The following is a 24,692-nucleotide window of genomic DNA, read 5'->3' on the forward strand; positions in this document are numbered from 1 at the left end:
CAAATAAAAAATGACAAACAGGATTTCTACGCTGTCAGAAAATAGATTATACAATCTTACTTTGAATGCGTATATCAGGGTTCCATGGTGTAATGGTTAGCACTCTGGGCTCTGAATCCAGCAATCTGAGTTCAAGTCTCAGTGGAGCCTAACATGCTTTGCAACCTCCATGAACTGAAGCACAGTTAATGTCTGCAGTTACTTTTAAGTGAGTTCAAACACAACCCATGCTATTTTCATGTAGTGTTTCTTACCATTGTGGATTCTGAATCCATTGATGAGTTTAACTCCAAGACCAACCTTACATAATGATGTTACCTGCACCAGCAAATGAACAATACCAAACAGGATTTCTACGCTGTCAGAAAATAGATTATACAATCTTACTTTAACTTTGTATATCAGGGTTCCATGGTGTAATGGTTAGCACTTCCTGTAGGAGCTGAAGCGCATTGAAAGGCAGCAATTTCTATTACGTAAGTACAAAGCCTACCCATCCTATTTTCATGTAGTATTTCTTAGCATTCTGCATTCTCAGTCCATTGATCTGAGTTTAACTCCAAGACCAACCTAACATGTTGATGTTACCTGCACCAGCAAATGAACAATGACAAACAGGATTTCTACGCTGTCAGAAAATAGATTATACAATCTTACTTTAACTTTGTATATCAGGGTTCCATGGTGTAATGGTTAGCACTCTGGACTTTGAATCCAGTGATCCGAGTTCAAGTCTCGGTGGAACCTGACAAGATATGCTACCTGTAGGAGCTGAAGCACATTCAAAGGCAGCAGTTTCTATTGCGTAAGTGCAAACCCTACCCATCCTATTTTCAAGTAGTATTTCTTAGCATTCTGAATTCTCAATCCATTGATCAGAGTTACACTCCAAGACCAACCTAACATGTTGATGTTACCTGCACCAACAAATAAAAAATGACAAACAGGATTTCTACGCTGTCAGAAAATAGATTATACAATCTTACTTTGAATGCATATATCAGGGTTCCATGGTGTAATGGTTAGCACTCAGGGCTCTGAATCCAGCAATCTGAGTTCAAGTCTCAGTGGAACCTAACATGCTTTGCAACCTCCATGAACTGAAGCACAGTTAATGTCTGCAGTTACTTTTAAGTGAGTTCAAACACAACCCGTGCTATTTTCATGTAGTGTTGCTTACCATTGTGGATTCTGAATCCATTGATGAGTTTAACTCCAAGACCAACCTTACATAATGATGTTACCTGCACCAGCAAATGAACAATACCAAACAGGATTTCTACGCTGTCAGAAAATAGATTATACAATCTTACTTTAACTTTGTATATCAGGGTTCCATGGTGTAATGGTTAGCACTCTGGACTTTGAATCCAGTGATCCAAGTTCAAGTCTCGGTGGAACCTGACAACATATGCTACCTGTAGGAGCTGAAGCACATTCAAAGGCAGCAATTTCTATTACGTAAGTACAAAGGCTACCCATCCTATTTTCATGTAGTATTTCTTAGCATTCTGCATTCTCAGTCCATTGATCTGAGTTTAACTCCAAGACCAACCTAACATGTTGATGTTACCTGCACCAGCAAATGAACAATGACAAACAGAATTTCTACGCTGTCAGAAAATAGATTATACAATCTTACTTTAAATTTGTATATCATGGTTCCGTGGTGTAATGGTTAGCACTCTGGGCTTTGAATCCAGTAATCCGAGATCAAGTCTCGGTGGAACCTGACAACATATGCTACCTGTAGGAGCTGAAGCACATTCAAAGGCAGCAATTTCTATTACGTAAGTACAAAGGCTACCCATCCTATTTTCATGTAGTATTTCTTAGCATTCTGCATTCTCAGTCCATTGATCTGAGTTTAACTCCAAGACCAACCTAACATGTTGATGTTACCTGCACCAGCAAATGAACAATGACAAACAGAATTTCTACGCTGTCAGAAAATAGATTATACAATCTTACTTTAAATTTGTATATCATGGTTCCGTGGTGTAATGGTTAGCACTCTGGGCTTTGAATCCAGTAATCCGAGATCAAGTCTCGGTGGAACCTGACATGATACGCTACCTGTAGGAGCTGAAGCACAATCAAAGGCAGCAGTTTCTATTGCGTAAGTACAAAGCCTACCCATCCTATTTTCATGTAGTATTTCTTAGCATTCTGCATTCTCAGTCCATTGATCTGAGTTAACTCCAAGACCAACCTAACATGTTTATGTTACCTGCACCAGCAAATAAACAATGACAAACAGGATTGCTACGCTGTCAGAAAATAGATTATACAATCTTACTTTAACTTTGTATATCAGGGTTCCATGGTGTAATGGTTAGCACTCTGGACTTTGAATCCAGTGATCCGAGTTCAAGTCTCGGTGGAACCTGACAAGATATGTTACCTGTAGGAGCTGAAGCACATTCAAGGGTAGCAGTTTCTATTGCGTAAGTGCAAACCCTACCCATCCTATTTTCAAGTAGTATTTCTTAGCATTCTGAATTCTCAATCCATTGATCAGAGTTACACTCCAAGACCAACCTAACATGTTGATGTGACCTGCACCAACAAATAAAAAATGACAAACAGGATTTCTACGCTGTCAGAAAATAGATTATACAATCTTACTTTGAATGCATATATCAGGGTTCCATGGTGTAATGGTTAGCACTCTGGGCTCTGAATCCAGTTATCCGAGTTCAAGTCTCGGTGGAACCTGACAAGATTTGTTACCTGTAGGAGCTGAAGTACATTTGAAGGCAGCAGTTTCTATTGCGCAAGTACAAACCCTACCCATTCTATTTTGAAGTAGTATTTCTTAGCATTCTGAATTCTCAATCCATTGATCAGAATTTAACTCCAAGACCAACCTAACATGTTTATGTTACCTGCACCAGCAAATGAATAATGACAAACAGAATTTCTACGCTGTCAGAAAATCGATTATACAATCATATTTTTATCAGGGTTCCATGGTGTAATGGTTAGCACTCTGGGCTCTGAATCCAGTGATCCGAGTTCAAGTCTTGGTGGAACCTGACAAGATATGCTACCTGTAGGAGCTGAAGCACATTCAAAGGCAGCAGTTTCTATTGCGAAAGTGCAAACCCTACCCATCCTATTTTCAAGTAGTATTTCTTAGCATTCTGAATTCTCAATCCATTGATCAGAGTTACACTCCAAGACCAACCTAACATGTTGATGTTACCTGCACCAACAAATAAAAAATGACAAACAGGATTTCTACGCTGTCAGAAAATAGATTATACAATCTTACTTTGAATGCATGTATCAGGGTTCCATGGTGTAATGGTTAGCACTCTGGGCTCTGACTCCAGTTATCCGAGTTCAAGTCTCGGTGGAACCTGACAAGATTTGTTACCTGTAGGAGCTGAAGTACATTTGAAGGCAGCAGTTTCTATTACGCAAGTACAAACCCTACCCTTTCTATTTTGAAGTAGTATTTCTTAGCATTCTGAATTCTCAATCCATTGATCAGAGTTACACTCCAAGACCAACCTAACATGTTGATGTTACCTGCACCAACAAATAAAAAATGACAAACAGGATTTCTACGCTGTCAGAAAATAGATTATACAATCTTACTTTGACCTCATATATCAGGGTTCCGTGGTGTAATGGTTAGCACTCTGGGCTCTGAATCCAGCAATCTGAGTTCAAGTCTCAGTGGAACCTAGCATGCTTTGCAACCTCCATGAACTGAAGCACAGTTAATGTCTGCAGTTACTTTTAAGTGAGTTCAAACACAACCCATGCTATTTTCATGTAGTGTTTCTTACCATTGTGGATTCTGAATCCATTGATGAGTTTAACTCCAAGACCAACCTTACATAATGATGTTACCTGCACCAGCAAATGAACAATACCAAACAGGATTTCTACGCTGTCAGAAAATAGATTATACAATCTTACTTTAACTTTGTATATCAGGGTTCCATGGTGTAATGGTTAGCACTCTGGACTGTGAATCGAGTGATCCAAGTTCAAGTCTCGGTGGAACCTGACAAGATATGCTACCTGTAGGAGCTGAAGCACATTTAAAGGCAGCAATTTCTATTATGTAAGTACAAAGCCTACCCATCCTATTTTCATGTAGTATTTCTTATCATTCTGCATTCTCAGTCCATTGATCTGAGTTAACTCCAAGACCAACCTAACATGTTTATGTTACCTGCACCAGCAAATAAACAATGACAAACAGGATTGGTACGCTGTCAGAAAATAGATTATACAATCTTACTTTAACTTTGTATATTCAAGGTTCCATGGTGTAATGGTTAGCACTCTGGACTTTGAATCCAGTGATCCGAGTTCAAGTCTCGGTGGAACCTGACAAGATATGTTACCTGTAGGAGCTGAAGCACATTCAAGGGCAGCAGTTTCTATTGCGTTAGTGCAAACCCTACCCATCCTATTTTCAAGTAGTATTTCTTAGCATTCTGCATTCTCAGTCCATTGATCTGAGTTTAACTCCAAGACCAACCTAACATGTTGATGTTACCTGCACCAGCAAATGAACAATGACAAACAGAATTTCTACGCTGTCAGAAAATAGATTATACAATTATATTTTTATCAGGGTTCCATGGTGTAATGGTTAGCACTCTGGGCTCTGAATCCAGTGATCCGAGTTCAAGTCTCGGTGGAACCTGACAAGATATGCTACCTGTAGGAGCTGAAGCACATTCAAAGGCAGCAGTTTATATTGCGTAAGTGCAAACCCTACCCATTCTATTTTCAAGTAGTATTTCTTAGCATTCTGAATTCTCAATCCATTGATCAGAGTTACACTCCAAGACCAACCTAACATGTTGATGTTACCTGCACCAACAAATAAAAAATGACAAACAGGATTTCTACGCTGTCAGAAAATAGATTATACAATCTTACTTTGAATGCGTATATCAGGGTTCCATGGTGTAATGGTTAGCACTCTGGGCTCTGAATCCAGCAATCTGAGTTCAAGTCTCAGTGGAGCCTAACATGCTTTGCAACCTCCATGAACTGAAGCACAGTTAATGTCTGCAGTTACTTTTAAGTGAGTTCAAACACAACCCATGCTATTTTCATGTAGTGTTTCTTACCATTGTGGATTCTGAATCCATTGATGAGTTTAACTCCAAGACCAACCTTACATAATGATGTTACCTGCACCAGCAAATGAACAATACCAAACAGGATTTCTACGCTGTCAGAAAATAGATTATACAATCTTACTTTAACTTTGTATATCAGGGTTCCATGGTGTAATGGTTAGCACTTCCTGTAGGAGCTGAAGCGCATTGAAAGGCAGCAATTTCTAATACGTAAGTACAAAGCCTACCCATCCTATTTTCATGTAGTATTTCTTAGCATTCTGCATTCTCAGTCCATTGATCTGAGTTTAACTCCAAGACCAACCTAACATGTTGATGTTACCTGCACCAGCAAATGAACAATGACAAACAGGATATCTACGCTGTCAGAAAATAGATTATACAATCTTACTTTAACTTTGTATATCAGGGTTCCATGGTGTAATGGTTAGCACTCTGGACTTTGAATCCAGTGATCCGAGTTCAAGTCTTGGTGGAACCTGACAAGATATGCTACCTGTAGGAGCTGAAGCACATTCAAAGGCAGCAGTTTCTATTGCGTAAGTGCAAACCCTACCCATCCTATTTTCAAGTAGTATTTCTTAGCATTCTGAATTCTCAAGCCATTGATCAGAGTTACACTCCAAGACCAACCTAACATGTTGATGTTACCTGCACCAACAAATAAAAAATGACAAACAGGATTTCTACGCTGTCAGAAAATAGATTATACAATCTTACTTTGAATGCATATATCAGGGTTCCATGGTGTAATGGTTAGCACTCAGGGCTCTGAATCTAGCAATCTAAGTTCAAGTCCCAGTGGAACCTAACATGCTTTGCAACCTCCATGAACTGAAGCACAGTTAATGTCTGCAGTTACTTTTAAGTGAGTTCAAACACAACCCGTGCTATTTTCATGTAGTGTTGCTTACCATTGTGGATTCTGAATCCATTGATGAGTTTAACTCCAAGACCAACCTTACATAATGATGTTACCTGCACCAGCAAATGAACAATACCAAACAGGATTTCTACGCTGTCAGAAAATAGATTATACAATCTTACTTTAACTTTGTATATCAGGGTTCCATGGTGTAATGGTTAGCACTCTGGACTTTGAATCCAGTGATCCAAGTTCAAGTCTCGGTGGAACCTGACAACATATGCTACCTGTAGGAGCTGAAGCACATTCAAAGGCAGCAATTTCTATTACGTAAGTACAAAGGCTACCCATCCTATTTTCATGTAGTATTTCTTAGCATTCTGCATTCTCAGTCCATTGATCTGAGTTTAACTCCAAGACCAACCTAACATGTTGATGTTACCTGCACCAGCAAATGAACAATGACAAACAGAATTTCTACGCTGTCAGAAAATAGATTATACAATCTTACTTTAAATTTGTATATCATGGTTCCGTGGTGTAATGGTTAGCACTCTGGGCTTTGAATCCAGTAATCCGAGATCAAGTCTCGGTGGAACCTGACATGATACGCTACCTGTAGGAGCTGAAGCACAATCAAAGGCAGCAGTTTCTATTGCGTAAGTACAAAGCCTACCCATCCTATTTTCATGTAGTATTTCTTAGCATTCTGCATTCTCAGTCCATTGATCTGAGTTAACTCCAAGACCAACCTAACATGTTTATGTTACCTGCACCAGCAAATAAACAATGACAAACAGGATTGCTACGCTGTCAGAAAATAGATTATACAATCTTACTTTAACTTTGTATATCAGGGTTCCATGGTGTAATGGTTAGCACTCTGGACTTTGAATCCAGTGATCCGAGTTCAAGTCTCGGTGGAACCTGACAAGATATGTTACCTGTAGGAGCTGAAGCACATTCAAGGGTAGCAGTTTCTATTGCGTAAGTGCAAACCCTACCCATCCTATTTTCAAGTAGTATTTCTTAGCATTCTGCATTCTCAGTCCATTGATCTGAGTTTAACTCCAAGACCAACCTAACATGTTGATGTTACCTGCACCAGCAAATGAACAATGACAAACAGAATTTCTACGCTGTCAGAAAATAGATTATACAATCATATTTTTATCAGGGTTCCATGGTGTAATGGTTAGCACTCTGGGCTCTGAATCCAGTGATCCGAGTTCAAGTCTCGGTGGAACCTGACAAGATATGCTACCTGTAGGAGCTGAAGCACATTCAAAGGCAGCAGTTTCTATTGCGTAAGTGCAAACCCTACCCATTCTATTTTCAAGTAGTATTTCTTAGCATTCTGAATTCTCAATCCATTGATCAGAGTTACACTCCAAGACCAACCTAACATGTTGATGTTACCTGCACCAACAAATAAAAAATGACAAACAGGATTTCTACGCTGTCAGAAAATAGATTATACAATCTTACTTTGAATGCGTATATCAGGGTTCCATGGTGTAATGGTTAGCACTCTGGGCTCTGAATCCAGCAATCTGAGTTCAAGTCTCAGTGGAGCCTAACATGCTTTGCAACCTCCATGAACTGAAGCACAGTTAATGTCTGCAGTTACTTTTAAGTGAGTTCAAACACAACCCATGCTATTTTCATGTAGTGTTTCTTACCATTGTGGATTCTGAATCCATTGATGAGTTTAACTCCAAGACCAACCTTACATAATGATGTTACCTGCACCAGCAAATGAACAATACCAAACAGGATTTCTACGCTGTCAGAAAATAGATTATACAATCTTACTTTAACTTTGTATATCAGGGTTCCATGGTGTAATGGTTAGCACTTCCTGTAGGAGCTGAAGCGCATTTAAAGGCAGCAATTTCTATTACGTAAGTACAAAGCCTACCCATCCTATTTTCATGTAGTATTTCTTAGCATTCTGCATTCTCAGTCCATTGATCTGAGTTTAACTCCAAGACCAACCTAACATGTTGATGTTACCTGCACCAGCAAATGAACAATGACAAACAGGATTTCTACGCTGTCAGAAAATAGATTATACAATCTTACTTTAACTTTGTATATCAGGGTTCCATGGTGTAATGGTTAGCACTCTGGACTTTGAATCCAGTGATCCGAGTTCAAGTCTCGGTGGAACCTGACAAGATATGCTACCTGTAGGAGCTGAAGCACATTCAAAGGCAGCAGTTTCTATTGCGTAAGTGCAAACCCTACCCATCCTATTTTCAAGTAGTATTTCTTAGCATTCTGAATTCTCAATCCATTGATCAGAGTTACACTCCAAGACCAACCTAACATGTTGATGTTACCTGCACCAACAAATAAAAAATGACAAACAGGATTTCTACGCTGTCAGAAAATAGATTATACAATCTTACTTTGAATGCATATATCAGGGTTCCATGGTGTAATGGTTAGCACTCAGGGCTCTGAATCCAGCAATCTGAGTTCAAGTCTCAGTGGAACCTAACATGCTTTGCAACCTCCATGAACTGAAGCACAGTTAATGTCTGCAGTTACTTTTAAGTGAGTTCAAACACAACCCGTGCTATTTTCATGTAGTGTTGCTTACCATTGTGGATTCTGAATCCATTGATGAGTTTAACTCCAAGACCAACCTTACATAATGATGTTACCTGCACCAGCAAATGAACAATACCAAACAGGATTTCTACGCTGTCAGAAAATAGATTATACAATCTTACTTTAACTTTGTATATCAGGGTTCCATGGTGTAATGGTTAGCACTCTGGACTGTGAATCGAGTGATCCAAGTTCAAGTCTCGGTGGAACCTGACAAGATATGCTACCTGTAGGAGCTGAAGCACATTTAAAGGCAGCAATTTCTATTATGTAAGTACAAAGCCTACCCATCCTATTTTCATGTAGTATTTCTTATCATTCTGCATTCTCAGTCCATTGATCTGAGTTAACTCCAAGACCAACCTAACATGTTTATGTTACCTGCACCAGCAAATAAACAATGACAAACAGGATTGGTACGCTGTCAGAAAATAGATTATACAATCTTACTTTAACTTTGTATATTCAAGGTTCCATGGTGTAATGGTTAGCACTCTGGACTTTGAATCCAGTGATCCGAGTTCAAGTCTCGGTGGAACCTGACAAGATATGTTACCTGTAGGAGCTGAAGCACATTCAAGGGCAGCAGTTTCTATTGCGTTAGTGCAAACCCTACCCATCCTATTTTCAAGTAGTATTTCTTAGCATTCTGCATTCTCAGTCCATTGATCTGAGTTTAACTCCAAGACCAACCTAACATGTTGATGTTACCTGCACCAGCAAATGAACAATGACAAACAGAATTTCTACGCTGTCAGAAAATAGATTATACAATTATATTTTTATCAGGGTTCCATGGTGTAATGGTTAGCACTCTGGACTTTGAATCCAGTGATCCGAGTTCAAGTCTCGGTGGAACCTGACAAGATATGTTACCTGTAGGAGCTGAAGCACATTCAAGGGTAGCAGTTTCTATTGCGTAAGTGCAAACCCTACCCATCCTATTTTCAAGTAGTATTTCTTAGCATTCTGAATTCTCAATCCATTGATCAGAGTTACACTCCAAGACCAACCTAACATGTTGATGTGACCTGCACCAACAAATAAAAAATGACAAACAGGATTTCTACGCTGTCAGAAAATAGATTATACAATCTTACTTTGAATGCATATATCAGGGTTCCATGGTGTAATGGTTAGCACTCTGGGCTCTGAATCCAGTTATCCGAGTTCAAGTCTCGGTGGAACCTGACAAGATTTGTTACCTGTAGGAGCTGAAGTACATTTGAAGGCAGCAGTTTCTATTGCGCAAGTACAAACCCTACCCATTCTATTTTGAAGTAGTATTTCTTAGCATTCTGAATTCTCAATCCATTGATCAGAATTTAACTCCAAGACCAACCTAACATGTTTATGTTACCTGCACCAGCAAATGAATAATGACAAACAGAATTTCTACGCTGTCAGAAAATCGATTATACAATCATATTTTTATCAGGGTTCCATGGTGTAATGGTTAGCACTCTGGGCTCTGAATCCAGTGATCCGAGTTCAAGTCTTGGTGGAACCTGACAAGATATGCTACCTGTAGGAGCTGAAGCACATTCAAAGGCAGCAGTTTCTATTGCGAAAGTGCAAACCCTACCCATCCTATTTTCAAGTAGTATTTCTTAGCATTCTGAATTCTCAATCCATTGATCAGAGTTACACTCCAAGACCAACCTAACATGTTGATGTTACCTGCACCAACAAATAAAAAATGACAAACAGGATTTCTACGCTGTCAGAAAATAGATTATACAATCTTACTTTGAATGCATGTATCAGGGTTCCATGGTGTAATGGTTAGCACTCTGGGCTCTGAATCCAGTTATCCGAGTTCAAGTCTCGGTGGAACCTGACAAGATTTGTTACCTGTAGGAGCTGAAGTACATTTGAAGGCAGCAGTTTCTATTACGCAAGTACAAACCCTACCCTTTCTATTTTGAAGTAGTATTTCTTAGCATTCTGAATTCTCAATCCATTGATCAGAGTTACACTCCAAGACCAACCTAACATGTTGATGTTACCTGCACCAACAAATAAAAAATGACAAACAGGATTTCTACGCTGTCAGAAAATAGATTATACAATCTTACTTTGACCTCATATATCAGGGTTCCGTGGTGTAATGGTTAGCACTCTGGGCTCTGAATCCAGCAATCTGAGTTCAAGTCTCAGTGGAACCTAGCATGCTTTGCAACCTCCATGAACTGAAGCACAGTTAATGTCTGCAGTTACTTTTAAGTGAGTTCAAACACAACCCATGCTATTTTCATGTAGTGTTTCTTACCATTGTGGATTCTGAATCCATTGATGAGTTTAACTCCAAGACCAACCTTACATAATGATGTTACCTGCACCAGCAAATGAACAATACCAAACAGGATTTCTACGCTGTCAGAAAATAGATTATACAATCTTACTTTAACTTTGTATATCAGGGTTCCATGGTGTAATGGTTAGCACTCTGGACTGTGAATCGAGTGATCCAAGTTCAAGTCTCGGTGGAACCTGACAAGATATGCTACCTGTAGGAGCTGAAGCACATTTAAAGGCAGCAATTTCTATTATGTAAGTACAAAGCCTACCCATCCTATTTTCATGTAGTATTTCTTATCATTCTGCATTCTCAGTCCATTGATCTGAGTTAACTCCAAGACCAACCTAACATGTTTATGTTACCTGCACCAGCAAATAAACAATGACAAACAGGATTGGTACGCTGTCAGAAAATAGATTATACAATCTTACTTTAACTTTGTATATTCAAGGTTCCATGGTGTAATGGTTAGCACTCTGGACTTTGAATCCAGTGATCCGAGTTCAAGTCTCGGTGGAACCTGACAAGATATGTTACCTGTAGGAGCTGAAGCACATTCAAGGGCAGCAGTTTCTATTGCGTTAGTGCAAACCCTACCCATCCTATTTTCAAGTAGTATTTCTTAGCATTCTGCATTCTCAGTCCATTGATCTGAGTTTAACTCCAAGACCAACCTAACATGTTGATGTTACCTGCACCAGCAAATGAACAATGACAAACAGAATTTCTACGCTGTCAGAAAATAGATTATACAATTATATTTTTATCAGGGTTCCATGGTGTAATGGTTAGCACTCTGGGCTCTGAATCCAGTGATCCGAGTTCAAGTCTCGGTGGAACCTGACAAGATATGCTACCTGTAGGAGCTGAAGCACATTCAAAGGCAGCAGTTTCTATTGCGTAAGTGCAAACCCTACCCATTCTATTTTCAAGTAGTATTTCTTAGCATTCTGAATTCTCAATCCATTGATCAGAGTTACACTCCAAGACCAACCTAACATGTTGATGTTACCTGCACCAACAAATAAAAAATGACAAACAGGATTTCTACGCTGTCAGAAAATAGATTATACAATCTTACTTTGAATGCGTATATCAGGGTTCCATGGTGTAATGGTTAGCACTCTGGGCTCTGAATCCAGCAATCTGAGTTCAAGTCTCAGTGGAGCCTAACATGCTTTGCAACCTCCATGAACTGAAGCACAGTTAATGTCTGCAGTTACTTTTAAGTGAGTTCAAACACAACCCATGCTATTTTCATGTAGTGTTTCTTACCATTGTGGATTCTGAATCCATTGATGAGTTTAACTCCAAGACCAACCTTACATAATGATGTTACCTGCACCAGCAAATGAACAATACCAAACAGGATTTCTACGCTGTCAGAAAATAGATTATACAATCTTACTTTAACTTTGTATATCAGGGTTCCATGGTGTAATGGTTAGCACTTCCTGTAGGAGCTGAAGCGCATTGAAAGGCAGCAATTTCTAATACGTAAGTACAAAGCCTACCCATCCTATTTTCATGTAGTATTTCTTAGCATTCTGCATTCTCAGTCCATTGATCTGAGTTTAACTCCAAGACCAACCTAACATGTTGATGTTACCTGCACCAGCAAATGAACAATGACAAACAGGATTTCTACGCTGTCAGAAAATAGATTATACAATCTTACTTTAACTTTGTATATCAGGGTTCCATGGTGTAATGGTTAGCACTCTGGACTTTGAATCCAGTGATCCGAGTTCAAGTCTTGGTGGAACCTGACAAGATATGCTACCTGTAGGAGCTGAAGCACATTCAAAGGCAGCAGTTTCTATTGCGTAAGTGCAAACCCTACCCATCCTATTTTCAAGTAGTATTTCTTAGCATTCTGAATTCTCAAGCCATTGATCAGAGTTACACTCCAAGACCAACCTAACATGTTGATGTTACCTGCACCAACAAATAAAAAATGACAAACAGGATTTCTACGCTGTCAGAAAATAGATTATACAATCTTACTTTGAATGCATATATCAGGGTTCCATGGTGTAATGGTTAGCACTCAGGGCTCTGAATCTAGCAATCTAAGTTCAAGTCCCAGTGGAACCTAACATGCTTTGCAACCTCCATGAACTGAAGCACAGTTAATGTCTGCAGTTACTTTTAAGTGAGTTCAAACACAACCCGTGCTATTTTCATGTAGTGTTGCTTACCATTGTGGATTCTGAATCCATTGATGAGTTTAACTCCAAGACCAACCTTACATAATGATGTTACCTGCACCAGCAAATGAACAATACCAAACAGGATTTCTACGCTGTCAGAAAATAGATTATACAATCTTACTTTAACTTTGTATATCAGGGTTCCATGGTGTAATGGTTAGCACTCTGGACTTTGAATCCAGTGATCCAAGTTCAAGTCTCGGTGGAACCTGACAACATATGCTACCTGTAGGAGCTGAAGCACATTCAAAGGCAGCAATTTCTATTACGTAAGTACAAAGGCTACCCATCCTATTTTCATGTAGTATTTCTTAGCATTCTGCATTCTCAGTCCATTGATCTGAGTTTAACTCCAAGACCAACCTAACATGTTGATGTTACCTGCACCAGCAAATGAACAATGACAAACAGAATTTCTACGCTGTCAGAAAATAGATTATACAATCTTACTTTAAATTTGTATATCATGGTTCCGTGGTGTAATGGTTAGCACTCTGGGCTTTGAATCCAGTAATCCGAGATCAAGTCTCGGTGGAACCTGACATGATACGCTACCTGTAGGAGCTGAAGCACAATCAAAGGCAGCAGTTTCTATTGCGTAAGTACAAAGCCTACCCATCCTATTTTCATGTAGTATTTCTTAGCATTCTGCATTCTCAGTCCATTGATCTGAGTTAACTCCAAGACCAACCTAACATGTTTATGTTACCTGCACCAGCAAATAAACAATGACAAACAGGATTGCTACGCTGTCAGAAAATAGATTATACAATCTTACTTTAACTTTGTATATCAGGGTTCCATGGTGTAATGGTTAGCACTCTGGACTTTGAATCCAGTGATCCGAGTTCAAGTCTCGGTGGAACCTGACAAGATATGTTACCTGTAGGAGCTGAAGCACATTCAAGGGTAGCAGTTTCTATTGCGTAAGTGCAAACCCTACCCATCCTATTTTCAAGTAGTATTTCTTAGCATTCTGCATTCTCAGTCCATTGATCTGAGTTTAACTCCAAGACCAACCTAACATGTTGATGTTACCTGCACCAGCAAATGAACAATGACAAACAGAATTTCTACGCTGTCAGAAAATAGATTATACAATCATATTTTTATCAGGGTTCCATGGTGTAATGGTTAGCACTCTGGGCTCTGAATCCAGTGATCCGAGTTCAAGTCTCGGTGGAACCTGACAAGATATGCTACCTGTAGGAGCTGAAGCACATTCAAAGGCAGCAGTTTCTATTGCGTAAGTGCAAACCCTACCCATTCTATTTTCAAGTAGTATTTCTTAGCATTCTGAATTCTCAATCCATTGATCAGAGTTACACTCCAAGACCAACCTAACATGTTGATGTTACCTGCACCAACAAATAAAAAATGACAAACAGGATTTCTACGCTGTCAGAAAATAGATTATACAATCTTACTTTGAATGCGTATATCAGGGTTCCATGGTGTAATGGTTAGCACTCTGGGCTCTGAATCCAGCAATCTGAGTTCAAGTCTCAGTGGAGCCTAACATGCTTTGCAACCTCCATGAACTGAAGCACAGTTAATGTCTGCAGTTACTTTTAAGTGAGTTCAAACACAACCCATGCTATTTTCATGTAGTGTTTCTTACCATTGTGGATTCTGAATCCATTGATGAGTTTAACTCCAAGACCAACCTTACATAATGATGTTACCTGCACCAGCAAATGAACAATACCAAACAGGATTTCTACGCTGTCAGAAAATAGATTATACAATCTTACTTTAACTTTGTATATCAGGGTTCCATGGTGTAATGGTTAGCACTTCCTGTAGGAGCTGAAGCGCATTTAAAGGCAGCAATTTCTATTACGTAAGTACAAAGCCTACCCATCCTATTTTCATGTAGTATTTCTTAGCATTCTGCATTCTCAGTCCATTGATCTGAGTTTAACTCCAAGACCAACCTAACATGTTGATGTTACCTGCACCAGCAAATGAACAATGACAAACAGGATTTCTACGCTGTCAGAAAATAGATTATACAATCTTACTTTAACTTTGTATATCAGGGTTCCATGGTGTAATGGTTAGCACTCTGGACTTTGAATCCAGTGATCCGAGTTCAAGTCTCGGTGGAACCTGACAAGATATGCTACCTGTAGGAGCTGAAGCACATTCAAAGGCAGCAGTTTCTATTGCGTAAGTGCAAACCCTACCCATCCTATTTTCAAGTAGTATTTCTTAGCATTCTGAATTCTCAATCCATTGATCAGAGTTACACTCCAAGACCAACCTAACATGTTGATGTTACCTGCACCAACAAATAAAAAATGACAAACAGGATTTCTACGCTGTCAGAAAATAGATTATACAATCTTACTTTGAATGCATATATCAGGGTTCCATGGTGTAATGGTTAGCACTCAGGGCTCTGAATCCAGCAATCTGAGTTCAAGTCTCAGTGGAACCTAACATGCTTTGCAACCTCCATGAACTGAAGCACAGTTAATGTCTGCAGTTACTTTTAAGTGAGTTCAAACACAACCCGTGCTATTTTCATGTAGTGTTGCTTACCATTGTGGATTCTGAATCCATTGATGAGTTTAACTCCAAGACCAACCTTACATAATGATGTTACCTGCACCAGCAAATGAACAATACCAAACAGGATTTCTACGCTGTCAGAAAATAGATTATACAATCTTACTTTAACTTTGTATATCAGGGTTCCATGGTGTAATGGTTAGCACTCTGGACTGTGAATCGAGTGATCCAAGTTCAAGTCTCGGTGGAACCTGACAAGATATGCTACCTGTAGGAGCTGAAGCACATTTAAAGGCAGCAATTTCTATTATGTAAGTACAAAGCCTACCCATCCTATTTTCATGTAGTATTTCTTATCATTCTGCATTCTCAGTCCATTGATCTGAGTTAACTCCAAGACCAACCTAACATGTTTATGTTACCTGCACCAGCAAATAAACAATGACAAACAGGATTGGTACGCTGTCAGAAAATAGATTATACAATCTTACTTTAACTTTGTATATTCAAGGTTCCATGGTGTAATGGTTAGCACTCTGGACTTTGAATCCAGTGATCCGAGTTCAAGTCTCGGTGGAACCTGACAAGATATGTTACCTGTAGGAGCTGAAGCACATTCAAGGGCAGCAGTTTCTATTGCGTTAGTGCAAACCCTACCCATCCTATTTTCAAGTAGTATTTCTTAGCATTCTGCATTCTCAGTCCATTGATCTGAGTTTAACTCCAAGACCAACCTAACATGTTGATGTTACCTGCACCAGCAAATGAACAATGACAAACAGAATTTCTACGCTGTCAGAAAATAGATTATACAATTATATTTTTATCAGGGTTCCATGGTGTAATGGTTAGCACTCTGGGCTCTGAATCCAGTGATCCGAGTTCAAGTCTCGGTGGAACCTGACAAGATATGCTACCTGTAGGAGCTGAAGCACATTCAAAGGCAGCAGTTTATATTGCGTAAGTGCAAACCCTACCCATTCTATTTTCAAGTAGTATTTCTTAGCATTCTGAATTCTCAATCCATTGATCAGAGTTACACTCCAAGACCAACCTAACATGTTGATGTTACCTGCACCAACAAATAAAAAATGACAAACAGGATTTCTACGCTGTCAGAAAATAGATTATACAATCTTACTTTGAATGCGTATATCAGGGTTCCATGGTGTAATGGTTAGCACTCTGGGCTCTGAATCCAGCAATCTGAGTTCAAGTCTCAGTGGAGCCTAACATGCTTTGCAACCTCCATGAACTGAAGCACAGTTAATGTCTGCAGTTACTTTTAAGTGAGTTCAAACACAACCCATGCTATTTTCATGTAGTGTTTCTTACCATTGTGGATTCTGAATCCATTGATGAGTTTAACTCCAAGACCAACCTTACATAATGATGTTACCTGCACCAGCAAATGAACAATACCAAACAGGATTTCTACGCTGTCAGAAAATAGATTATACAATCTTACTTTAACTTTGTATATCAGGGTTCCATGGTGTAATGGTTAGCACTTCCTGTAGGAGCTGAAGCGCATTGAAAGGCAGCAATTTCTATTACGTAAGTACAAAGCCTACCCATCCTATTTTCATGTAGTATTTCTTAGCATTCTGCATTCTCAGTCCATTGATCTGAGTTTAACTCCAAGACCAACCTAACATGTTGATGTTACCTGCACCAGCAAATGAACAATGACAAACAGGATTTCTACGCTGTCAGAAAATAGATTATACAATCTTACTTTAACTTTGTATATCAGGGTTCCATAGTGTAATGGTTAGCACTCTGGACTTTGAATCCAGTGATCCGAGTTCAAGTCTTGGTGGAACCTGACAAGATATGCTACCTGTAGGAGCTGAAGCACATTCAAAGGCAGCAGTTTCTATTGCGTAAGTGCAAACCCTACCCATCCTATTTTCAAGTAGTATTTCTTAGCATTCTGAATTCTCAAGCCATTGATCAGAGTTACACTCCAAGACCAACCTAACATGTTGATGTTACCTGCACCAACAAATAAAAAATGACAAACAGGATTTCTACGCTGTCAGAAAATAGATTATACAATCTTACTTTGAATGCATATATCAGGGTTCCATGGTGTAATGGTTAGCACTCAGGGCTCTGAATCTAGCAATCTAAGTTCAAGTCCCAGTGGAACCTAACATGCTTTGCAACCTCCATGAACTGAAGCACAGTTAATGTCTGCAGTTACTTTTAAGTGAGTTCAAACACAACCCGTGCTATTTTCATGTAGTGTTGCTTACCATTGTGGATTCTGAATCCATTGATGAGTTTAACTCCAAGACCAACCTTACATAATGATGTTACCTGCACCAGCAAATGAACAATACCAAACAGGATTTCTACGCTGTCAGAAAATAGATTATACAATCTTACTTTAACTTTGTATATCAGGGTTCCATGGTGTAATGGTTAGCACTCTGGACTTTGAATCCAGTGATCCAAGTTCAAGTCTCGGTGGAACCTGACAACATATGCTACCTGTAGGAGCTGAAGCACATTCAAAGGCAGCAATTTCTATTACGTAAGTACAAAGGCTACCCATCCTATTTTCATGTAGTATTTCTTAGCATTCTGCATTCTCAGTCCATTGATCTGAGTTTAACTCCAAGACCAACCTAACATGTTGATGTTACCTGCACCAGCAAATGAACAATGACAAACAGAATTTCTACGCTGTCAGAAAATAGATTATACAATCTTACTTTAAATTTGTATATCATGGTTCCGTGGTGTAATGGTTAGCACTCTGGGCTTTGAATCCAGTAATCCGAGATCAAGTCTCGGTGGAACCTGACATGATACGCTACCTGTAGGAGCTGAAGCACAATCAAAGGCAGCAGTTTCTATTGCGTAAGTACAAAGCCTACCCATCCTATTTTCATGTAGTATTTCTTAGCATTCTGCATTCTCAGTCCATTGATCTGAGTTAACTCCAAGACCAACCTAACATGTTTATGTTACCTGCACCAGCAAATAAACAATGACAAACAGGATTGCTACGCTGTCAGAAAATAGATTATACAATCTTACTTTAACTTTGTATATCAGGGTTCCATGGTGTAATGGTTAGCACTCTGGACTTTGAATCCAGTGATCCGAGTTCAAGTCTCGGTGGAACCTGACAAGATATGTTACCTGTAGGAGCTGAAGCACATTCAAGGGTAGCAGTTTCTATTGCGTAAGTGCAAACCCTACCCATCCTATTTTCAAGTAGTATTTCTTAGCATTCTGCATTCTCAGTCCATTGATCTGAGTTTAACTCCAAGACCAACCTAACATGTTGATGTTACCTGCACCAGCAAATGAACAATGACAAACAGAATTTCTACGCTGTCAGAAAATAGATTATACAATCATATTTTTACCAGGGTTCCATGGTGTAATGGTTAGCACTCTGGGCTCTGAATCCAGTGATCCGAGTTCAAGTCTCGGTGGAACCTGACAAGATATGCTACCTGTAGGAGCTGAAGCACATTCAAAGGCAGCAGTTTCTATTGCGTAAGTGCAAACCCTACCCATTCTATTTTCAAGTAGTATTTCTTAGCATTCTGAATTCTCAATCCATTGATCAGAGTTACACTCCAAGACCAACCTAACATGTTGATGTTACCTGCACCAACAAATAAAAAATGACAAACAGGATTTCTACGCTGTCAGAAAATAGATTATACAATCTTACTTTGAATGCGTATATAAGGGTTCCATGGTGTAATGGTTAGCACTCTGGGCTCTGAATCCAGCAATCTGAGTTCAAGTCTCAGTGGAGCCTAACATACTTTGCAACCTCCATGAACTGAAGCACAGTTAATGTCTGCAGTTACTTTTAAGTGAGTTCAAACACAACCCATGCTATTTTCATGTAGTGTTTCTTACCATTGTGGATTCTGAATCCATTGATGAGTTTAACTCCAAGACCAACCTTACATAATGATGTTACCTGCACCAGCAAATGAACAATACCAAACAGGATTTCTACGCTGTCAGAAAATAGATTATACAATCTTACTTTAACTTTGTATATCAGGGTTCCATGGTGTAATGGTTAGCACTTCCTGTAGGAGCTGAAGCGCATTTAAAGGCAGCAATTTCTATTACGTAAGTACAAAGCCTACCCATCCTATTTTCATGTAGTATTTCTTAGCATTCTGCATTCTCAGTCCATTGATCTGAGTTTAACTCCAAGACCAACCTAACATGTTGATGTTACCTGCACCAGCAAATGAACAATGACAAACAGGATTTCTACGCTGTCAGAAAATAGATTATACAATCTTACTTTAACTTTGTATATCAGGGTTCCATGGTGTAATGGTTAGCACTCTGGACTTTGAATCCAGTGATCCGAGTTCAAGTCTTGGTGGAACCTGACAAGATATGCTACCTGTAGGAGCTGAAGCACATTCAAAGGCAGCTGTTTCTATTGCGTAAGTGCAAACCCTACCCATCCTATTTTCAAGTAGTATTTCTTAGCATTCTGAATTCTCAAGCCATTGATCAGAGTTACACTCCAAGACCAACCTAACATGTTGATGTTACCTGCACCAACAAATAAAAAATGACAAACAGGATTTCTACGCTGTCAGAAAATAGATTATACAATCTTACTTTGAATGCATATATCAGGGTTCCATGGTGTAATGGTTAGCACTCAGGGCTCTGAATCTAGCAATCTAAGTTCAAGTCCCAGTGGAACCTAACATGCTTTGCAACCTCCATGAACTGAAGCACAGTTAATGTCTGCAGTTACTTTTAAGTGAGTTCAAACACAACCCGTGCTATTTTCATGTAGTGTTGCTTACCATTGTGGATTCTGAATCCATTGATGAGTTTAACTCCAAGACCAACCTTACATAATGATGTTACCTGCACCAGCAAATGAACAATACCAAACAGGATTTCTACGCTGTCAGAAAATAGATTATACAATCTTACTTTAACTTTGTATATCAGGGTTCCATGGTGTAATGGTTAGCACTCTGGACTTTGAATCCAGTGATCCAAGTTCAAGTCTCGGTGGAACCTGACAACATATGCTACCTGTAGGAGCTGAAGCACATTCAAAGGCAGCAATTTCTATTACGTAAGTACAAAGGCTACCCATCCTATTTTCATGTAGTATTTCTTAGCATTCTGCATTCTCAGTCCATTGATCTGAGTTTAACTCCAAGACCAACCTAACATGTTGATGTTACCTGCACCAGCAAATGAACAATGACAAACAGAATTTCTACGCTGTCAGAAAATAGATTATACAATCTTACTTTAAATTTGTATATCATGGTTCCGTGGTGTAATGGTTAGCACTCTGGGCTTTGAATCCAGTAATCCGAGATCAAGTCTCGGTGGAACCTGACATGATACGCTACCTGTAGGAGCTGAAGCACAATCAAAGGCAGCAGTTTCTATTGCGTAAGTACAAAGCCTACCCATCCTATTTTCATGTAGTATTTCTTAGCATTCTGCATTCTCAGTCCATTGATCTGAGTTAACTCCAAGACCAACCTAACATGTTTATGTTACCTGCACCAGCAAATAAACAATGACAAACAGGATTGCTACGCTGTCAGAAAATAGATTATACAATCTTACTTTAACTTTGTATATCAGGGTTCCATGGTGTAATGGTTAGCACTCTGGACTTTGAATCCAGTGATCCGAGTTCAAGTCTCGGTGGAACCTGACAAGATATGTTACCTGTAGGAGCTGAAGCACATTCAAGGGTAGCAGTTTCTATTGCGTAAGTGCAAACCCTACCCATCCTATTTTCAAGTAGTATTTCTTAGCATTCTGCATTCTCAGTCCATTGATCTGAGTTTAACTCCAAGACCAACCTAACATGTTGATGTTACCTGCACCAGCAAATGAACAATGACAAACAGAATTTCTACGCTGTCAGAAAATAGATTATACAATCATATTTTTACCAGGGTTCCATGGTGTAATGGTTAGCACTCTGGGCTCTGAATCCAGTGATCCGAGTTCAAGTCTCGGTGGAACCTGACAAGATATGCTACCTGTAGGAGCTGAAGCACATTCAAAGGCAGCAGTTTCTATTGCGTAAGTGCAAACCCTACCCATTCTATTTTCAAGTAGTATTTCTTAGCATTCTGAATTCTCAATCCATTGATCAGAGTTACACTCCAAGACCAACCTAACATGTTGATGTTACCTGCACCAACAAATAAAAAATGACAAACAGGATTTCTACGCTGTCAGAAAATAGATTATACAATCTTACTTTGAATGCGTATATCAGGGTTCCATGGTGTAATGGTTAGCACTCTGGGCTCTGAATCCAGCAATCTGAGTTCAAGTCTCAGTGGAGCCTAACATACTTTGCAACCTCCATGAACTGAAGCACAGTTAATGTCTGCAGTTACTTTTAAGTGAGTTCAAACACAACCCATGCTATTTTCATGTAGTGTTTCTTACCATTGTGGATTCTGAATCCATTGATGAGTTTAACTCCAAGACCAACCTTACATAATGATGTTACCTGCACCAGCAAATGAACAATACCAAACAGGATTTCTACGCTGTCAGAAAATAGATTATACAATCTTACTTTAACTTTGTATATCAGGGTTCCATGGTGTAATGGTTAGCACTTCCTGTAGGAGCTGAAGCGCATTTAAAGGCAGCAATTTCTATTACGTAAGTACAAAGCCTACCCATCCTATTTTCATGTAGTATTTCTTAGCATTCTGCATTCTCAGTCCATTGATCTGAGTTTAACTCCAAGACCAACCTAACATGTTGATGTTACCTGCACCAGCAAATGAACAATGACAAACAGGATTTCTACGCTGTCAGAAAATAGATTATACAATCTTACTTTAACTTTGTATATCAGGGTTCCATGGTGTAATGGTTAGCACTCTGGACTTTGAATCCAGTGATCCGAGTTCAAGTCTCGGTGGAACCTGACAAGATATGCTACCTGTAGGAGCTGAAGCACATTCAAAGGCAGCAGTTTCTATTGCGTAAGTGCAAACCCTACCCATCCTATTTTCAAGTAGTATTTCTTAGCATTCTGAATTCTCAATCCATTGATCAGAGTTACACTCCAAGACCAACCTAACATGTTGATGTTACCTGCACCAACAAATAAAAAATGACAAACAGGATTTCTACGCTGTCAGAAAATAGATTATACAATCTTACTTTGAATGCATATATCAGGGTTCCATGGTGTAATGGTTAGCACTCAGGGCTCTGAATCCAGCAATCTGAGTTCAAGTCTCAGTGGAACCTAACATGCTTTGCAACCTCCATGAACTGAAGCACAGTTAATGTCTGCAGTTACTTTTAAGTGAGTTCAAACACAACCCGTGCTATTTTCATGTAGTGTTGCTTACCATTGTGGATTCTGAATCCATTGATGAGTTTAACTCCAAGACCAACCTTACATAATGATGTTACCTGCACCAGCAAATGAACAATACCAAACAGGATTTCTACGCTGTCAGAAAATAGATTATACAATCTTACTTTAACTTTGTATATCAGGGTTCCATGGTGTAATGGTTAGCACTCTGGACTTTGAATCCAGTGATCCAAGTTCAAGTCTCGGTGGAACCTGACAACATATGCTACCTGTAGGAGCTGAAGCACATTCAAAGGCAGCAATTTCTATTACGTAAGTACAAAGGCTACCCATCCTATTTTCATGTAGTATTTCTTAGCATTCTGCATTCTCAGTCCATTGATCTGAGTTTAACTCCAAGACCAACCTAACATGTTGATGTTACCTGCACCAGCAAATGAACAATGACAAACAGAATTTCTACGCTGTCAGAAAATAGATTATACAATCTTACTTTAAATTTGTATATCATGGTTCCGTGGTGTAATGGTTAGCACTCTGGGCTTTGAATCCAGTAATCCGAGATCAAGTCTCGGTGGAACCTGACAACATATGCTACCTGTAGGAGCTGAAGCACATTCAAAGGCAGCAATTTCTATTACGTAAGTACAAAGGCTACCCATCCTATTTTCATGTAGTATTTCTTAGCATTCTGCATTCTCAGTCCATTGATCTGAGTTTAACTCCAAGACCAACCTAACATGTTGATGTTACCTGCACCAGCAAATGAACAATGACAAACAGAATTTCTACGCTGTCAGAAAATAGATTATACAATCTTACTTTAAATTTGTATATCATGGTTCCGTGGTGTAATGGTTAGCACTCTGGGCTTTGAATCCAGTAATCCGAGATCAAGTCTCGGTGGAACCTGACATGATACGCTACCTGTAGGAGCTGAAGCACAATCAAAGGCAGCAGTTTCTATTGCGTAAGTACAAAGCCTACCCATCCTATTTTCATGTAGTATTTCTTAGCATTCTGCATTCTCAGTCCATTGATCTGAGTTAACTCCAAGACCAACCTAACATGTTTATGTTACCTGCACCAGCAAATAAACAATGACAAACAGGATTGCTACGCTGTCAGAAAATAGATTATACAATCTTACTTTAACTTTGTATATCAGGGTTCCATGGTGTAATGGTTAGCACTCTGGACTTTGAATCCAGTGATCCGAGTTCAAGTCTCGGTGGAACCTGACAAGATATGTTACCTGTAGGAGCTGAAGCACATTCAAGGGTAGCAGTTTCTATTGCGTAAGTGCAAACCCTACCCATCCTATTTTCAAGTAGTATTTCTTAGCATTCTGAATTCTCAATCCATTGATCAGAGTTACACTCCAAGACCAACCTAACATGTTGATGTGACCTGCACCAACAAATAAAAAATGACAAACAGGATTTCTACGCTGTCAGAAAATAGATTATACAATCTTACTTTGAATGCATATATCAGGGTTCCATGGTGTAATGGTTAGCACTCTGGGCTCTGAATCCAGTTATCCGAGTTCAAGTCTCGGTGGAACCTGACAAGATTTGTTACCTGTAGGAGCTGAAGTACATTTGAAGGCAGCAGTTTCTATTGCGCAAGTACAAACCCTACCCATTCTATTTTGAAGTAGTATTTCTTAGCATTCTGAATTCTCAATCCATTGATCAGAATTTAACTC

The 24,692-nt window shown here is 39.2% G+C and overlaps 61 non-coding genes across 61 annotated transcripts; all 61 read left to right on the forward strand.

Annotated features, from left to right (window-relative positions):
- Window positions 1-78: 78 nt before the first annotated feature.
- On the forward strand, window positions 79-150 carry trnaq-cug (transfer RNA glutamine (anticodon CUG)). The gene has a single exon. It is a non-coding gene; the product is annotated as a tRNA-Gln (tRNA).
- A 525-nt stretch (window positions 151-675) lies between these two features.
- On the forward strand, window positions 676-747 carry trnaq-uug (transfer RNA glutamine (anticodon UUG)). The gene has a single exon. It is a non-coding gene; the product is annotated as a tRNA-Gln (tRNA).
- Window positions 748-1,331: 584 nt separating this feature from the next.
- On the forward strand, window positions 1,332-1,403 carry trnaq-uug (transfer RNA glutamine (anticodon UUG)). Its single transcript has one exon. It is a non-coding gene; the product is annotated as a tRNA-Gln (tRNA).
- A 257-nt stretch (window positions 1,404-1,660) lies between these two features.
- Window positions 1,661-1,732, forward strand: trnaq-uug (transfer RNA glutamine (anticodon UUG)). Its single transcript has one exon. It is a non-coding gene; the product is annotated as a tRNA-Gln (tRNA).
- A 257-nt stretch (window positions 1,733-1,989) lies between these two features.
- trnaq-uug (transfer RNA glutamine (anticodon UUG)) lies at window positions 1,990-2,061 on the forward strand. The gene has a single exon. It is a non-coding gene; the product is annotated as a tRNA-Gln (tRNA).
- A 256-nt stretch (window positions 2,062-2,317) lies between these two features.
- trnaq-uug (transfer RNA glutamine (anticodon UUG)) lies at window positions 2,318-2,389 on the forward strand. Its single transcript has one exon. It is a non-coding gene; the product is annotated as a tRNA-Gln (tRNA).
- Window positions 2,390-2,646: 257 nt separating this feature from the next.
- trnaq-cug (transfer RNA glutamine (anticodon CUG)) lies at window positions 2,647-2,718 on the forward strand. Its single transcript has one exon. It is a non-coding gene; the product is annotated as a tRNA-Gln (tRNA).
- A 248-nt stretch (window positions 2,719-2,966) lies between these two features.
- Window positions 2,967-3,038, forward strand: trnaq-cug (transfer RNA glutamine (anticodon CUG)). Its single transcript has one exon. It is a non-coding gene; the product is annotated as a tRNA-Gln (tRNA).
- A 257-nt stretch (window positions 3,039-3,295) lies between these two features.
- trnaq-cug (transfer RNA glutamine (anticodon CUG)) lies at window positions 3,296-3,367 on the forward strand. The gene has a single exon. It is a non-coding gene; the product is annotated as a tRNA-Gln (tRNA).
- Window positions 3,368-3,624: 257 nt separating this feature from the next.
- trnaq-cug (transfer RNA glutamine (anticodon CUG)) lies at window positions 3,625-3,696 on the forward strand. Its single transcript has one exon. It is a non-coding gene; the product is annotated as a tRNA-Gln (tRNA).
- A 255-nt stretch (window positions 3,697-3,951) lies between these two features.
- On the forward strand, window positions 3,952-4,023 carry trnah-gug (transfer RNA histidin (anticodon GUG)). The gene has a single exon. It is a non-coding gene; the product is annotated as a tRNA-His (tRNA).
- Window positions 4,024-4,280: 257 nt separating this feature from the next.
- trnaq-uug (transfer RNA glutamine (anticodon UUG)) lies at window positions 4,281-4,352 on the forward strand. Its single transcript has one exon. It is a non-coding gene; the product is annotated as a tRNA-Gln (tRNA).
- A 248-nt stretch (window positions 4,353-4,600) lies between these two features.
- trnaq-cug (transfer RNA glutamine (anticodon CUG)) lies at window positions 4,601-4,672 on the forward strand. The gene has a single exon. It is a non-coding gene; the product is annotated as a tRNA-Gln (tRNA).
- Window positions 4,673-4,929: 257 nt separating this feature from the next.
- Window positions 4,930-5,001, forward strand: trnaq-cug (transfer RNA glutamine (anticodon CUG)). The gene has a single exon. It is a non-coding gene; the product is annotated as a tRNA-Gln (tRNA).
- A 525-nt stretch (window positions 5,002-5,526) lies between these two features.
- On the forward strand, window positions 5,527-5,598 carry trnaq-uug (transfer RNA glutamine (anticodon UUG)). Its single transcript has one exon. It is a non-coding gene; the product is annotated as a tRNA-Gln (tRNA).
- A 584-nt stretch (window positions 5,599-6,182) lies between these two features.
- On the forward strand, window positions 6,183-6,254 carry trnaq-uug (transfer RNA glutamine (anticodon UUG)). Its single transcript has one exon. It is a non-coding gene; the product is annotated as a tRNA-Gln (tRNA).
- Window positions 6,255-6,511: 257 nt separating this feature from the next.
- On the forward strand, window positions 6,512-6,583 carry trnaq-uug (transfer RNA glutamine (anticodon UUG)). Its single transcript has one exon. It is a non-coding gene; the product is annotated as a tRNA-Gln (tRNA).
- Window positions 6,584-6,839: 256 nt separating this feature from the next.
- On the forward strand, window positions 6,840-6,911 carry trnaq-uug (transfer RNA glutamine (anticodon UUG)). Its single transcript has one exon. It is a non-coding gene; the product is annotated as a tRNA-Gln (tRNA).
- A 248-nt stretch (window positions 6,912-7,159) lies between these two features.
- trnaq-cug (transfer RNA glutamine (anticodon CUG)) lies at window positions 7,160-7,231 on the forward strand. The gene has a single exon. It is a non-coding gene; the product is annotated as a tRNA-Gln (tRNA).
- A 257-nt stretch (window positions 7,232-7,488) lies between these two features.
- On the forward strand, window positions 7,489-7,560 carry trnaq-cug (transfer RNA glutamine (anticodon CUG)). The gene has a single exon. It is a non-coding gene; the product is annotated as a tRNA-Gln (tRNA).
- A 525-nt stretch (window positions 7,561-8,085) lies between these two features.
- Window positions 8,086-8,157, forward strand: trnaq-uug (transfer RNA glutamine (anticodon UUG)). Its single transcript has one exon. It is a non-coding gene; the product is annotated as a tRNA-Gln (tRNA).
- Window positions 8,158-8,741: 584 nt separating this feature from the next.
- Window positions 8,742-8,813, forward strand: trnah-gug (transfer RNA histidin (anticodon GUG)). The gene has a single exon. It is a non-coding gene; the product is annotated as a tRNA-His (tRNA).
- Window positions 8,814-9,070: 257 nt separating this feature from the next.
- On the forward strand, window positions 9,071-9,142 carry trnaq-uug (transfer RNA glutamine (anticodon UUG)). The gene has a single exon. It is a non-coding gene; the product is annotated as a tRNA-Gln (tRNA).
- Window positions 9,143-9,390: 248 nt separating this feature from the next.
- Window positions 9,391-9,462, forward strand: trnaq-uug (transfer RNA glutamine (anticodon UUG)). The gene has a single exon. It is a non-coding gene; the product is annotated as a tRNA-Gln (tRNA).
- A 257-nt stretch (window positions 9,463-9,719) lies between these two features.
- trnaq-cug (transfer RNA glutamine (anticodon CUG)) lies at window positions 9,720-9,791 on the forward strand. The gene has a single exon. It is a non-coding gene; the product is annotated as a tRNA-Gln (tRNA).
- Window positions 9,792-10,039: 248 nt separating this feature from the next.
- On the forward strand, window positions 10,040-10,111 carry trnaq-cug (transfer RNA glutamine (anticodon CUG)). The gene has a single exon. It is a non-coding gene; the product is annotated as a tRNA-Gln (tRNA).
- Window positions 10,112-10,368: 257 nt separating this feature from the next.
- trnaq-cug (transfer RNA glutamine (anticodon CUG)) lies at window positions 10,369-10,440 on the forward strand. Its single transcript has one exon. It is a non-coding gene; the product is annotated as a tRNA-Gln (tRNA).
- Window positions 10,441-10,697: 257 nt separating this feature from the next.
- trnaq-cug (transfer RNA glutamine (anticodon CUG)) lies at window positions 10,698-10,769 on the forward strand. The gene has a single exon. It is a non-coding gene; the product is annotated as a tRNA-Gln (tRNA).
- A 255-nt stretch (window positions 10,770-11,024) lies between these two features.
- Window positions 11,025-11,096, forward strand: trnah-gug (transfer RNA histidin (anticodon GUG)). Its single transcript has one exon. It is a non-coding gene; the product is annotated as a tRNA-His (tRNA).
- A 257-nt stretch (window positions 11,097-11,353) lies between these two features.
- On the forward strand, window positions 11,354-11,425 carry trnaq-uug (transfer RNA glutamine (anticodon UUG)). Its single transcript has one exon. It is a non-coding gene; the product is annotated as a tRNA-Gln (tRNA).
- Window positions 11,426-11,673: 248 nt separating this feature from the next.
- trnaq-cug (transfer RNA glutamine (anticodon CUG)) lies at window positions 11,674-11,745 on the forward strand. Its single transcript has one exon. It is a non-coding gene; the product is annotated as a tRNA-Gln (tRNA).
- A 257-nt stretch (window positions 11,746-12,002) lies between these two features.
- Window positions 12,003-12,074, forward strand: trnaq-cug (transfer RNA glutamine (anticodon CUG)). The gene has a single exon. It is a non-coding gene; the product is annotated as a tRNA-Gln (tRNA).
- Window positions 12,075-12,599: 525 nt separating this feature from the next.
- On the forward strand, window positions 12,600-12,671 carry trnaq-uug (transfer RNA glutamine (anticodon UUG)). Its single transcript has one exon. It is a non-coding gene; the product is annotated as a tRNA-Gln (tRNA).
- A 584-nt stretch (window positions 12,672-13,255) lies between these two features.
- trnaq-uug (transfer RNA glutamine (anticodon UUG)) lies at window positions 13,256-13,327 on the forward strand. The gene has a single exon. It is a non-coding gene; the product is annotated as a tRNA-Gln (tRNA).
- A 257-nt stretch (window positions 13,328-13,584) lies between these two features.
- Window positions 13,585-13,656, forward strand: trnaq-uug (transfer RNA glutamine (anticodon UUG)). Its single transcript has one exon. It is a non-coding gene; the product is annotated as a tRNA-Gln (tRNA).
- Window positions 13,657-13,912: 256 nt separating this feature from the next.
- On the forward strand, window positions 13,913-13,984 carry trnaq-uug (transfer RNA glutamine (anticodon UUG)). The gene has a single exon. It is a non-coding gene; the product is annotated as a tRNA-Gln (tRNA).
- Window positions 13,985-14,232: 248 nt separating this feature from the next.
- trnaq-cug (transfer RNA glutamine (anticodon CUG)) lies at window positions 14,233-14,304 on the forward strand. The gene has a single exon. It is a non-coding gene; the product is annotated as a tRNA-Gln (tRNA).
- Window positions 14,305-14,561: 257 nt separating this feature from the next.
- On the forward strand, window positions 14,562-14,633 carry trnaq-cug (transfer RNA glutamine (anticodon CUG)). Its single transcript has one exon. It is a non-coding gene; the product is annotated as a tRNA-Gln (tRNA).
- Window positions 14,634-15,158: 525 nt separating this feature from the next.
- On the forward strand, window positions 15,159-15,230 carry trnaq-uug (transfer RNA glutamine (anticodon UUG)). The gene has a single exon. It is a non-coding gene; the product is annotated as a tRNA-Gln (tRNA).
- A 584-nt stretch (window positions 15,231-15,814) lies between these two features.
- trnah-gug (transfer RNA histidin (anticodon GUG)) lies at window positions 15,815-15,886 on the forward strand. Its single transcript has one exon. It is a non-coding gene; the product is annotated as a tRNA-His (tRNA).
- A 257-nt stretch (window positions 15,887-16,143) lies between these two features.
- On the forward strand, window positions 16,144-16,215 carry trnaq-uug (transfer RNA glutamine (anticodon UUG)). Its single transcript has one exon. It is a non-coding gene; the product is annotated as a tRNA-Gln (tRNA).
- Window positions 16,216-16,463: 248 nt separating this feature from the next.
- On the forward strand, window positions 16,464-16,535 carry trnaq-cug (transfer RNA glutamine (anticodon CUG)). The gene has a single exon. It is a non-coding gene; the product is annotated as a tRNA-Gln (tRNA).
- Window positions 16,536-16,792: 257 nt separating this feature from the next.
- On the forward strand, window positions 16,793-16,864 carry trnaq-cug (transfer RNA glutamine (anticodon CUG)). The gene has a single exon. It is a non-coding gene; the product is annotated as a tRNA-Gln (tRNA).
- Window positions 16,865-17,389: 525 nt separating this feature from the next.
- trnaq-uug (transfer RNA glutamine (anticodon UUG)) lies at window positions 17,390-17,461 on the forward strand. Its single transcript has one exon. It is a non-coding gene; the product is annotated as a tRNA-Gln (tRNA).
- A 584-nt stretch (window positions 17,462-18,045) lies between these two features.
- trnaq-uug (transfer RNA glutamine (anticodon UUG)) lies at window positions 18,046-18,117 on the forward strand. The gene has a single exon. It is a non-coding gene; the product is annotated as a tRNA-Gln (tRNA).
- A 257-nt stretch (window positions 18,118-18,374) lies between these two features.
- On the forward strand, window positions 18,375-18,446 carry trnaq-uug (transfer RNA glutamine (anticodon UUG)). The gene has a single exon. It is a non-coding gene; the product is annotated as a tRNA-Gln (tRNA).
- Window positions 18,447-18,702: 256 nt separating this feature from the next.
- trnaq-uug (transfer RNA glutamine (anticodon UUG)) lies at window positions 18,703-18,774 on the forward strand. Its single transcript has one exon. It is a non-coding gene; the product is annotated as a tRNA-Gln (tRNA).
- A 248-nt stretch (window positions 18,775-19,022) lies between these two features.
- trnaq-cug (transfer RNA glutamine (anticodon CUG)) lies at window positions 19,023-19,094 on the forward strand. The gene has a single exon. It is a non-coding gene; the product is annotated as a tRNA-Gln (tRNA).
- A 257-nt stretch (window positions 19,095-19,351) lies between these two features.
- On the forward strand, window positions 19,352-19,423 carry trnaq-cug (transfer RNA glutamine (anticodon CUG)). The gene has a single exon. It is a non-coding gene; the product is annotated as a tRNA-Gln (tRNA).
- Window positions 19,424-19,948: 525 nt separating this feature from the next.
- Window positions 19,949-20,020, forward strand: trnaq-uug (transfer RNA glutamine (anticodon UUG)). Its single transcript has one exon. It is a non-coding gene; the product is annotated as a tRNA-Gln (tRNA).
- Window positions 20,021-20,604: 584 nt separating this feature from the next.
- On the forward strand, window positions 20,605-20,676 carry trnaq-uug (transfer RNA glutamine (anticodon UUG)). The gene has a single exon. It is a non-coding gene; the product is annotated as a tRNA-Gln (tRNA).
- A 257-nt stretch (window positions 20,677-20,933) lies between these two features.
- Window positions 20,934-21,005, forward strand: trnaq-uug (transfer RNA glutamine (anticodon UUG)). Its single transcript has one exon. It is a non-coding gene; the product is annotated as a tRNA-Gln (tRNA).
- A 256-nt stretch (window positions 21,006-21,261) lies between these two features.
- Window positions 21,262-21,333, forward strand: trnaq-uug (transfer RNA glutamine (anticodon UUG)). The gene has a single exon. It is a non-coding gene; the product is annotated as a tRNA-Gln (tRNA).
- A 248-nt stretch (window positions 21,334-21,581) lies between these two features.
- On the forward strand, window positions 21,582-21,653 carry trnaq-cug (transfer RNA glutamine (anticodon CUG)). The gene has a single exon. It is a non-coding gene; the product is annotated as a tRNA-Gln (tRNA).
- Window positions 21,654-21,910: 257 nt separating this feature from the next.
- trnaq-cug (transfer RNA glutamine (anticodon CUG)) lies at window positions 21,911-21,982 on the forward strand. Its single transcript has one exon. It is a non-coding gene; the product is annotated as a tRNA-Gln (tRNA).
- A 525-nt stretch (window positions 21,983-22,507) lies between these two features.
- Window positions 22,508-22,579, forward strand: trnaq-uug (transfer RNA glutamine (anticodon UUG)). The gene has a single exon. It is a non-coding gene; the product is annotated as a tRNA-Gln (tRNA).
- Window positions 22,580-23,163: 584 nt separating this feature from the next.
- On the forward strand, window positions 23,164-23,235 carry trnaq-uug (transfer RNA glutamine (anticodon UUG)). Its single transcript has one exon. It is a non-coding gene; the product is annotated as a tRNA-Gln (tRNA).
- Window positions 23,236-23,492: 257 nt separating this feature from the next.
- On the forward strand, window positions 23,493-23,564 carry trnaq-uug (transfer RNA glutamine (anticodon UUG)). Its single transcript has one exon. It is a non-coding gene; the product is annotated as a tRNA-Gln (tRNA).
- Window positions 23,565-23,821: 257 nt separating this feature from the next.
- trnaq-uug (transfer RNA glutamine (anticodon UUG)) lies at window positions 23,822-23,893 on the forward strand. The gene has a single exon. It is a non-coding gene; the product is annotated as a tRNA-Gln (tRNA).
- Window positions 23,894-24,149: 256 nt separating this feature from the next.
- trnaq-uug (transfer RNA glutamine (anticodon UUG)) lies at window positions 24,150-24,221 on the forward strand. Its single transcript has one exon. It is a non-coding gene; the product is annotated as a tRNA-Gln (tRNA).
- Window positions 24,222-24,478: 257 nt separating this feature from the next.
- Window positions 24,479-24,550, forward strand: trnaq-cug (transfer RNA glutamine (anticodon CUG)). Its single transcript has one exon. It is a non-coding gene; the product is annotated as a tRNA-Gln (tRNA).
- Window positions 24,551-24,692: the final 142 nt, after the last annotated feature.

Source organism: Stigmatopora argus, chromosome 8 (assembly GCF_051989625.1).
Source record: "Stigmatopora argus isolate UIUO_Sarg chromosome 8, RoL_Sarg_1.0, whole genome shotgun sequence".
Classification (NCBI taxonomy): Eukaryota; Metazoa; Chordata; class Actinopteri; order Syngnathiformes; family Syngnathidae; genus Stigmatopora; species Stigmatopora argus.